Source organism: Bactrocera dorsalis, chromosome 1 (genome assembly GCF_023373825.1).
Source record: "Bactrocera dorsalis isolate Fly_Bdor chromosome 1, ASM2337382v1, whole genome shotgun sequence".
Classification (NCBI taxonomy): Eukaryota; Metazoa; Arthropoda; class Insecta; order Diptera; family Tephritidae; genus Bactrocera; species Bactrocera dorsalis.
Genome location: NC_064303.1, coordinates 645,805 through 656,600, shown reverse-complemented (window position 1 = coordinate 656,600; position 10,796 = coordinate 645,805).

Genomic DNA, 10,796 nt, shown 5'->3' with positions numbered 1-10,796 from the left:
GAACATGTCTTGCTTGTGGGTGTTACAAACTTCGTGCCAAGCTTGATACACCCACTTCGGGGTATAAATATACCATTACTTCACCTTTGTCGCAGTAGGTTCCACTCATTTCATAAAATATACACTCACATGTAGGAGGGACACACATCTGTTTCCGCACGTGCAGGCATAAGTGAGATTAGTACACACTCTAAATTTTAAATGGCTACATGTACACTTCCTCAACTTGCTCTGCGGTATTTATGTGCTCTCAGTGGCATTAACGAAAGCTACTTGCTTCAAAAATTGAACGTGGATATTAAGAAATCGCAAGAAAAACAGAACATATCTTATTTTGTCAAAAGTGCTTGACTTGTATGCATACATTTAGGCGTTAACCCAATGTGTTGAGTTACACCTTTGCTGGTGTTCGCTGTGTGTGCGTGTACGTGTATGTGTGTCATATTCATTCACTTTGTATTTGCGAAAGAATTGCCGACAATCAAGGAAAATGTCAACACGATTGACATTTATCAGACGACGCACTGACGCATTGCGTTTTGTTGTTGCACAGCTGACACAACGTAAGTGAAGGGGTTGATTCGCAGCGCTGGCTGTGAGCGAAATCGGATTGAAAGTGGGAGTGGTGCTGTGAAACGCCTAACTGACGCTTATGTCGCATTGAATTTACGTGCAGGTAGGCATATGTGTGTGTATTCGTGTGTGTGAAGGGTGTATTTTTTTGGCTGATGATGTCGCCCTTTTTATTTATTGATTCTTTTATGCACGACGCTGATTATAAATCGAAGTGGTTTGCTGGAAACGATTGCATATTTGTGCGGTGCTTGTTGGTGTGTTGGTGTTTCACCTAAAGTCGCTAGCGTAAACATTATGTATTTGAGTGATGAATTGTGAATATATTTATTTAGATGAACATGCCTTAAGTGCGCCGTTGATGTGCATACTTAATATAATACTACATGTGGCAGATATGTGCGTGAGCAGAAAAGTAAGGTAGACTTAGATGAGAATATGGTACATTTTGGTTGTCTGTTTGAAGGCGACTGATAAATTATTTAGAGCACATCACTTTTAGGCGCATTGAAGTCAAAGTATAGCGCCACTAACAGCATCATCTAAAGAGTGAAAGCACACAGCGCTACATACAGAGCACTTCAATTTATCTTGTATGAATATGGTGGAAATAAGCGCTCAAATATTAAAAAAAAAAATATAAATTTACAAATGCTTACAAATATACAATATACTGGTACTAATCTTCACGTATTTTGCAACTAAAAGTTTTTAGAATATGGTCTACCAAATACATACATGTTTGTAGGACACCAAGTAAAATCTGTATTTTGTGCCTTATATAGATATGTTTGCTAATATGTAACCACGCATTTACATTTTTTTTGTTTTGTGTATTTCGTTTGTCTATAACTTTAATAATACCATATTAAATTATTAAAATAATATTTGAAATATATAGTTTTTGAGTTATAGGATTTTTTAGTGCAATTTCAACACGATATTTCTGTGTAAGACATTTTATGAAATTAAACATTCTCCATTTGGAACCTACACCTTTTGCCATATTTCGTATAAGATGTATGTATGATCCTTGCAGGCAAACGCCAGATCCAAGTGGCTTTAGATATCCTGATTTGAGGTGAAGATTCTCTCATCAAAAAAAAAAATTGCAGAGATCGGAGCAAGCAATGGTCCAAGCGTACTAAATCTTGATAATATCGTGGAGGCGGAAGCACATCCTACTCAATTTGCAGAAACTTTTGCCGATTCATTAAACTTGTATGAGGTCTCGCATTACCCTGATGTAAAACTCCATCTTTTCTATTGGTCAATTCTGAGCTCTTCTTCGGCTTCAAAAGGCCTTCCAGGACTTCATGCCTAGTCTAGATTAATTGCCAGAACGAAATGTTGCAAACCAATTTTGGCATTAACGTTCGGTCAACACATCTTCTCCTACACCTCACACAATTTTGCCTTTCTTACATTGCATTACTACCCGTTTGGAAATAAAACCGTAAAATATACCGCAAATGCTATTTTCGATCTATCATTTTCGACAAGGAACCAAACACAAACTATTCTAAAAAATGTAAGAAAATTTTTAACAAACAATCCTTAATATACCAATATATATTCAAATATATATATAACGGTAGAGTGTGAAGTTGGTTGCGAAGAAATTCAATAAGAGCAGTTGTTACCATCAAATGACCTCACTTAGTTAACGACCCAATATTATAAATCTCGGTCAGTATGCAAGATATCTTACCAAAATTAAGTACTGTAGTTTTTTGTCAAAAAACGAGTGAAATCGATACGTGATTCATATACTAAAGAAAGTAAAGAAATATATAGCATATTTCTATTTACATAAACCAAAAGGTAACTTTTAATACATGTATGAGATATTTAAGTCGCAATAAGTGCTTAGGCATAGGTATAAAGTGCTTTCGAGCCAAAAATTTTAAAGACCGATTCCTCCATACTCCATATTCCGTATACTAATAATTTCCAATAATGAATGTTGAGTGCATATAAATAAAATGTTTTTATTTTAAAGTTTTATTACCACTGGAATCATCAACATTTCTTTGATTCTTACATAATGCGGGTGTATATAATGACGGACTGCACCCGAACCTAGCCCTTCCTTACTTGCATATAATGTATTTGAGCTCTCAGATCATAATTAAATAATATGCTCACTAATTGGCATAAACACCGTTAAAAGGCATTCCGTAAATTCTATATATTAGAGTTTATTACATTTCTGACTTGCGAAATGAAGAAACAAACGTGCATATGAATATCTGACAGCATATGTTCTGTATATGTGTATATCATACATAAAAGCACATGACAGATAGGAAATGTGCATAACAACTTCTGGCGGCCTGCCTTTGTATGGGCATGTGTTACGGACAGCAGCACCGGCGCCGGATGGGCGCTCAAACATTATCTCCACAGCTTGCCGGCTGACTTATTAAATAGTCGGCTACTTAGCAACTAGGTTAGGTTGCTCTTAGTTTGTTTGTTTGTGTGCACAATTCCAAGCAAAGGCAGGAAGGCTTGCCTATAAAGGTAGGCATGCAATTGCTCTTTGCTCTGTTAAGAGCTCACATATTTAATGTTAATTACTTGTGCAGGTATGTAATGTAACTTATTCGCTCCTCTCTGCTTTATAGGCCGAAAATTTCTCCTTCGCATACAAATTTCAACTCTAATGTACCGTTAGCCTATTAATTATGTTTTGAGTTGAAATTAGCTATCATACATTCGAACTTACGTATGTACATATTTTCTAAGCTTATATGTACAGATGCATGTATAAACCAACAGGCAGGTGGAGCATATCATAAACTTCATTATAAAATTATTGGCGTTCAGAATGTATATGTGTGCATTTAAAGTATTACTGACTTTACGCCTTTTTCATACAAACGTAAGACATTCGCGTTCAAAAACAAATTTTAGGCGCTCGCAGCCGTGTATATCAGAACAGTCAGCCACTCAGTCACTTTACCTAATTACTCAGTCGGCTTTGTGTGCTATTTGTTCTTGTCGCAGCTAATATTGTCTTTGTTGTTAATGTGGTTTTCCCACTTGAAGTTGTTGTTTGCCTGTGTCTGAAGTGTGTAATCTCAGCTACACTGGATAAATATTTTCGCTTCCCTTCTTTTCTTACTACTTTGTTTACTTTCTTATGTGTGATTTTTTTTGCTGCCTTTCATGCTTGCTTCCTCTAGATTCTGTTTCTGCCTTTTATGGCTCATTGTTCTTTTCCTTAATAATGTTTAGTGTTTAAGTGACAAGTTGTAAATAAAGACTTTGCGCCTTTTCATGCTCTCATTTACGCTTGTGTTTGGTAATATTGAAGTATTACACTCGTACTAAGGTGCAGGCTGGAAAACCGTATATGTTTAAATTTTATTCCAGAAAAATATTTTGTAAATAAAGTTCTTGCCATTATTGGAACTTTCAAAGGCTGTATAGGGAACTGACAAAGAGCAAAGCACATTGCGATACAAAATGTTGGTTATTTCGCTCATTTTTGAAAAATATCAAAAAGTCTCTTTAATACCTGGCAAAACTATTTTCATCAGATTATGTGGTTGTATTCAGTTGTGAGTTTTCAAAAACTTAATTTTTTTTGCATATACAGCCAGGTTAGCACACCTTCAGCAGTCTAAACCAATTGCTTCTGATTTTTTTGCTATTGACTTTCAGCCACATTTTTGTTTTCTGGTTTTCTCACCTTTGCATGAAGAATCACTGGTAGACCAGATTGTACTGTTGTGTATAGTCTGTTTTTTTCTGTTCTACTTTATCAAAAACTGTGCTTTATTTTCACGTCATCGCATCCTATTTTTTGTATTATTTAAATGCTCAATTTTTTAAATAAAATATCCTTTTTAGGCAATTTTTTTCTCATATAAAAAAATAAATATTTTATTAGAATTTTTATGGAAATTCTGACCGGTGACTCCTCGGAAAAAGAGGATAACTCCCTATAGGATCATCTAGGGTGAAAAATTATGTGTTTAAGTTAAAACCTTAACTTAGAACTTGCACGAAGGAAAAACAATGCCGAAAATTGGATTTTTGCCAGACATTTTGCGGCCAACTTTTCAAGGCTGTATCTCTAAACCTATTCCTCAGACCAACTTGAAAACTTATGACAATATTCTTGAAGAATTGTAGAATTTAATAAGATAATAAAAAAAATCGATTTTTGAACCTAAGCTAAGGAATTCTCCATATTTGAAACTGCATAAAACCACTCAAAGTTCCCCGAAAAGAAACACGGTTACGTTTTGCACTGGATCACATAGCCTTAAGGTCTGATTGGACACAAAAATTAATAAGGAAGCGTTCGATGGATAAAATTATTACTTCCATAACCTCAGTTGAAAATACAACATAGTCATCGGTGTGATGATGGAATTTTTGAATACTAATAAGAATGGAGATTAGAGTAATGTGTAGAAATTCACGCAAGTGAGGAAAGTTCTCTGATTGCCATTTACTTGGGAGTGGCCAGAAACAATTATTTTACAAATGGCTCAAGCAGCTCTCGACTTCCGGTCTTAGACCAAGTATCCTCTGGGTAGCCAAGAACATCCTTTGAAGGCGAGCTAAAATGAGAAGCCGAACCATTCCTCCCCATTGTTGTGCACTGGGTTAAGGATCCGCCACGTAAAAAACGCTCCCAATGAAAATGGGACCTGACTTCACTTGGAATCTCCAATTGGCGCCAAGCAACGAAAAGATACGATGACTGGTGCGCTGTTGTAAACTCGGCTATAACCGCGTAAACGGTATCTACGGCAATAAAGAAAAATAAGAATAAGAATGCAAACGCGTAAAAAAACGTACTGGAAACTGATTGACTTTGTTTTAAAAATCTGTTAGCAATATTTCACGGTAAATATTTTTAAAATGAATCGCGATTTATTAAAGTATATAACCTTCTAAAAATTTTAATTCTTTTTGTATACTTGTTTAACCTAATGGCATTAAATGTAATTAACAGCCGCAGCTAGCCTTTATATTATTCATGCGTTTTAAAATTAACTAAAGAATGGGAAAAATGTATTTAAAAACACACTTTCAGCAAGAAATCAAGTCATTACGAGTACTAAAGCGAGGGAGCGAGGCTTTCGCGCCATTGACTCCGCCGCAGCCTTGACCACTAAACGCAACAAAGTGCTTTACACAAACAAGGCGCAATTGAAAGCTGGCTCGTTATGCATAGCTGGTGGCCGTCTTCCGCCTGCGAGCGTGGGCCGCAGGCAAGTGTAAAATATACACATTGTTGCTGCAGCGAATTGTTGGAGCGCAGTTATCGTTCAAAAAATAAGCAAGCAACAAGTAAATGCAAGCGCAGAATTGGCGTAAAGTACGCGAGCACAAGCGCAATTTGTTAAAGAATGAAGCAAGTTAAAAGAAAAACAAACACAATAATTAAAATTTTATTACAGTAATCCTTTTAAAACGTTTTTCTAGGCTGTGTGTTTTATTTGCTTTACTTCCTCAACTTATTTTCTTTACATTTACACCATATATTTGAACGCACCGCTAGCCCTTGCGCCTGCAAGTATGCTTCAGTTTTTATTGCTCTGGCAGTCGGTCGCTCCTTTTGCTTATTGTTCTGTTCGTAGCCCGGACGGCGGAGCGTGTATTGTTGTTGCTGCACGTTACTTCATTATAATTCATACGTTTTTTACTCGCCGCTTCCTCGCATTTGCTTCACATTATTGCTGCCGTTTATTGCTTGCAATTTTATTGCATCTGTCAGTGCTATTTTTGCATGCAATCGCACAAGGCAAGGCTTTCGCGTTTTCTCAGTTTTATTTATTTTCGCTTATACTTTAACGGTTTGCGGACAGTTATGAAAAAATTTAACTGTGTTTATTGCATATGCTCAAGGCCAGTTCGGACAACGTTTGACGACTTTTTGCAATTTTTTCCTTGCTTTTTTTTTTGTTGAAATGTGAAAGTGGGTCAAGTTCGCATAATATTGACTGCTAAAGCAGCTGCATTTCTTTTTAAAACAATACAAACTCTGAGTACGTGTCGAAGTCAGCTTAAGTCTGTACTCTTTTCTTGAGGAGTTGCAAATCTTAAACCTTCCATTTTTATAGTTGGCGCACCTAGCTTTTAAAGCATTAATTTTAAATCGATTTCGTTGCATGTAAAAAGTTAACTTTCACTTAGTCCAGCTCAACAAAAAATAGAAGCAAGCTTCTTGGTTAAGGTATAACGTGCGCGACCACACACACATACAAAAGTAGCAAACAAGGAAAATTGCAAGGCACTACTATTCGCCTCGGCAGTTGCTAGAACCACAGTCACAATCTTGCCACCTAATATACTCTTTGCCACAGTCTCCCTCAGCACGAAGACATGTGCGTGTGTGTGTGTGGAATTGCTACTTACACTGCCGCTGCTTGTCCTTCTTCGCCAATTTGAGACGTTCCTTTGAAGTCAAATGCAGATGCGGCGCTAAGCAAATGGAGCAAACAAGTATGTGCACGCACACCAGCAGCAGCCACATTCAATAGCTTGTCTTCAGTGGTGTGTGTGTGTGTGCATTATACGCAAGCCAAGTTCATTTAAGCACTTATATAGCAGCATACATAGTTGCACTAAATGGCGCACGACTATAGGCACTTGCAGCTGCGCCCTCGCAAACGTTGCGCTCACGTTCGAGCATTTTACGGCTGCTGCACGGCAGTGCACAGACAAAGCTGCTAGTTGAAATCAAAGGCGTACTGAAATATTACGCAAAGCTTGTAGAGTGACGGCCAATTGAAGCAGCACTGATTGTTGTAGAGCTGTAGAGCTTCCAAAGCAGGGATCTTGGTCAAAAAGTGCTGATAGATTTGTAATCTGTATATGAAAATACGTTTGAGCAATAAACCGTAATTCTAAACAAAGCGAAAGGTATTTTCCTAAAGAAAAGTAATTTGAAAGTGCTTAAAGCTTTAAGCTCTTAATGCATGCATTGCTCCACTTAGAAAGCAGCGTAAGAATTTAGCAGAATTATGCATTTTTATGAATGATGCACTCGTATACAACTCTGCAGTGAACCGTTACTTGGCATAATAAAATCGTCGTCAAGACTCACCCTCGCCTCATATTCCATTAAATCTGCGTTATTGTTACTTAAATATATGTGTGTATGTGTGTGTGCGTGCGTGCCAGCGGCATGTTGCATTTCTTGCATTCCAAGGTTGCGTGCAACTGCACATAACATTTCGACACGACTGTTACAGGAAGCCTTGTAAATTTCTACGCTTATTTGAATTTGTAGTGTTGCCATTTTATTATTGCCACCTGCGTTAGTGCTTTGTTGGTTTAATAAAAATTGCGTACTTTTTATGCCACTATTCACGCCGCTGCAACACTTGCATCACATGCATATACCCTCGCATAGTTCTTGCATACATATTTACAGCAGTAACAAGGCGCCTGATAAAGGCAAGGGTACGTGTGCGCCATGAAGCGTACAAGGCATTTTACTGCAGTCGCAAGCAGCTTAGATTTGCATTGCAGTTGGGAGCTCCGTCCAACCGATTTACTAATGCCTTTGTCTGATTACGCTATTTATGGCGTAATAATGAGTGCGCGTGCTAAGAAAATTTATTGCAATAATTACAAACTATGCCACACCAGGCTAACATAAAATGCGTGCGAGCAGTGAGCATTGTGTGAGAGGTTCTTAGTATTTTATACATTGTGCATATTACAGTCTCTGATGAATGATTTCTACGTACCAGCACACCGAACATTTACAAGAAGAGAAGCTAGACAAATTTAGATCAAATTTTCAGGGGCATATTTAGTGCGGCAGCCTAAAAAAAAAAAGTTTTGTTTTAAGAGTATATTTAACTACACATATTGAGAGGATGCTGTATCAGTTCGGGTAGCAGAACAATGGTTCGCTCGCTACCGTTCTGGAAATTTCGATGTGAAAGATGCACCTCGCTCTGGTCGATCTATCGTTGAAAAACTCGATGAACTTATGGAAAAGATTGACCAGAACCGTCACACAAGCAGTCATGACATCCCTAAGGAACTTAACATTCATCATCAAATGGTTTTGAACCATTTAAAAAAGGCTGGCTCCAAAAATAAGCTCGATGTTTGGGTACCATACGAATTGTCTGTGAAAAATTTAATGAACCGAATTAACATCTGCGATTCTTTGCTGAAACGAAATAAAATTGAACCATTTCTGAAGCGAATGGCAACAGGAGTAAGTAGAGACTAATTTCATAAAATATTATTTTGAGAACGAGTAAAACACGTTTAAAATTAGGTTAGGTTACGTTACACTGGCTGCCTGTCACGCCATATATCAGGTACATGCAGATCCTTTATAATACCAGATGTCCCTAGGTAGCTCCACTCCATCAGTCATTTTTTGATCTGTGCGTGAATAAGTGTTAAGAATTCGCTGGTGAGCCGCCTGCCTATCGAGCCCTACCTATATGTTCGAAAGTTCATGTGGAAAATTCAACTAGCGCACACAATCCTGCAACTTATTTCGCTGCTGAGATTTCCGCTGCAACATCAATTGACTGCTGAGCAGACTTCGCCGAGTTTCTAGTCTTAAAATTTAGCTAATTATTAGAAAATAAATAGTTTTGGGCAGTTAAACTCGTCTACATTTGAACAATATAACTAAAGCTCAGTGCAGAAATCAACAAGAAATTCAGTTGTAGATTGACCTTTGGGTGATATATGGTACAAACAGCTTAAAGCAAATTTTAGAAATATTTATAAATATACTATATATAAGTATTGTAGTGTAATACACAATGTTTAGAACAATTTTGCTTTCTTTACTAGCAACGCACACAAAAATGTCTTAAATATCCTCAGGAAAATATATTACTAACCCACACGCGGTAGGAAAACCTTGAGAACTTCAATCATTCGCATGCAGCACATGCACTTTCTCCATCTTCTTGCGCCCGAACTCACCACATTTGCTGCTTTCATCTTTCTTGCAGGTAACAACTCTGCTTAAGAATGCATTATTTTCCACTTCGATAAAAGTTTCTAAAGTAGTTTTTGCACTCTGAGGTATTTTATTTTATTTGGTTAGCGGTTTGGTTTGACAACTCATACATATAGTTTTGAAATCTACACTCATCCACTTGCCAAACAGACGTAACCCGAATCGGCTGGGCAAACAACAAACTCACAAACACAAGTGCATGGACAAATAATATTTGAGTTGTAAAAAGTCTCATTTGTTTTTACACATGAAACCGCCGCATCGAATAAGAGGTAGAGACTGGGGATGCTAAGATACCAAATAAAAAGGAGACGTAAGTAGCCTTGTAGAGCACTTGAAACGAAACAAAAATAGCTGCAGACACAATATTAAATTCAGATAAAAGTAAGAGGGAAAAGTAGAAGCAAGTAAACTTGTAAAACACATGATATACAAAAAGCGATGACAACGGGGGAATGTAAAAAACTTTGGATTAGAGAATTGTGTGTGAACTAATGTAGGTAGTAGGTAAGTAGCTGCTGTGTGGTCATAATTTTGCGAGACATTTCAGAGAAAAACACATGACCACATAAATAAGTATACACACATAGATAACAAGAACAGGAAAGAGTGACCGGAAAACTGGGGAGAAAACAGGAAACCGAAAATTGCAAACATTTTAGCAGTTACGAGTATATACATACATATGTCAAGGACAAATAAAAATCTATTTACAAGTATATATGGTTTTTATTAAAAGTGTATATATAGTGCTACAAGACGCTTCTTTTTTCTTCACGGTGCTAAAAGAATACGGAAGTAAAGATAAATGAAACAATTTCTAGAAAAAAAACCGAGCCAAAAAATCCACGACACAATCCTTATGACAACTTTTACCGTTACTTCATATTTTTCGGTACCAATATATTTCATTCTAGCAAACGCCGTGTGCTCGCTCAAGCAAGTGCAAACTTTGACACATTAAAATGTGTTAAAAGTAAACGAAACAGGTCACAATGCCGAGCTGAGAAAACAAAAACAATTACAAAAGTCAACTGCAGCGCGGAAAAGGTTGACGGTTATTACACAGGTAATAAGGAAAATAAACAGACCCAACATTGTAAGCCAGGTGAAAAAGGCTGTGTTAAATAAACTTATTAATGTCACATAAGCAAAATTAGTGCTGGTGTTATAACGGGTAATCCAAGTAGAGATACTTTTTTCAATAGCCTTTTCTTGATAAATCACTCGTGAGTTGTGTCAAACGCACACG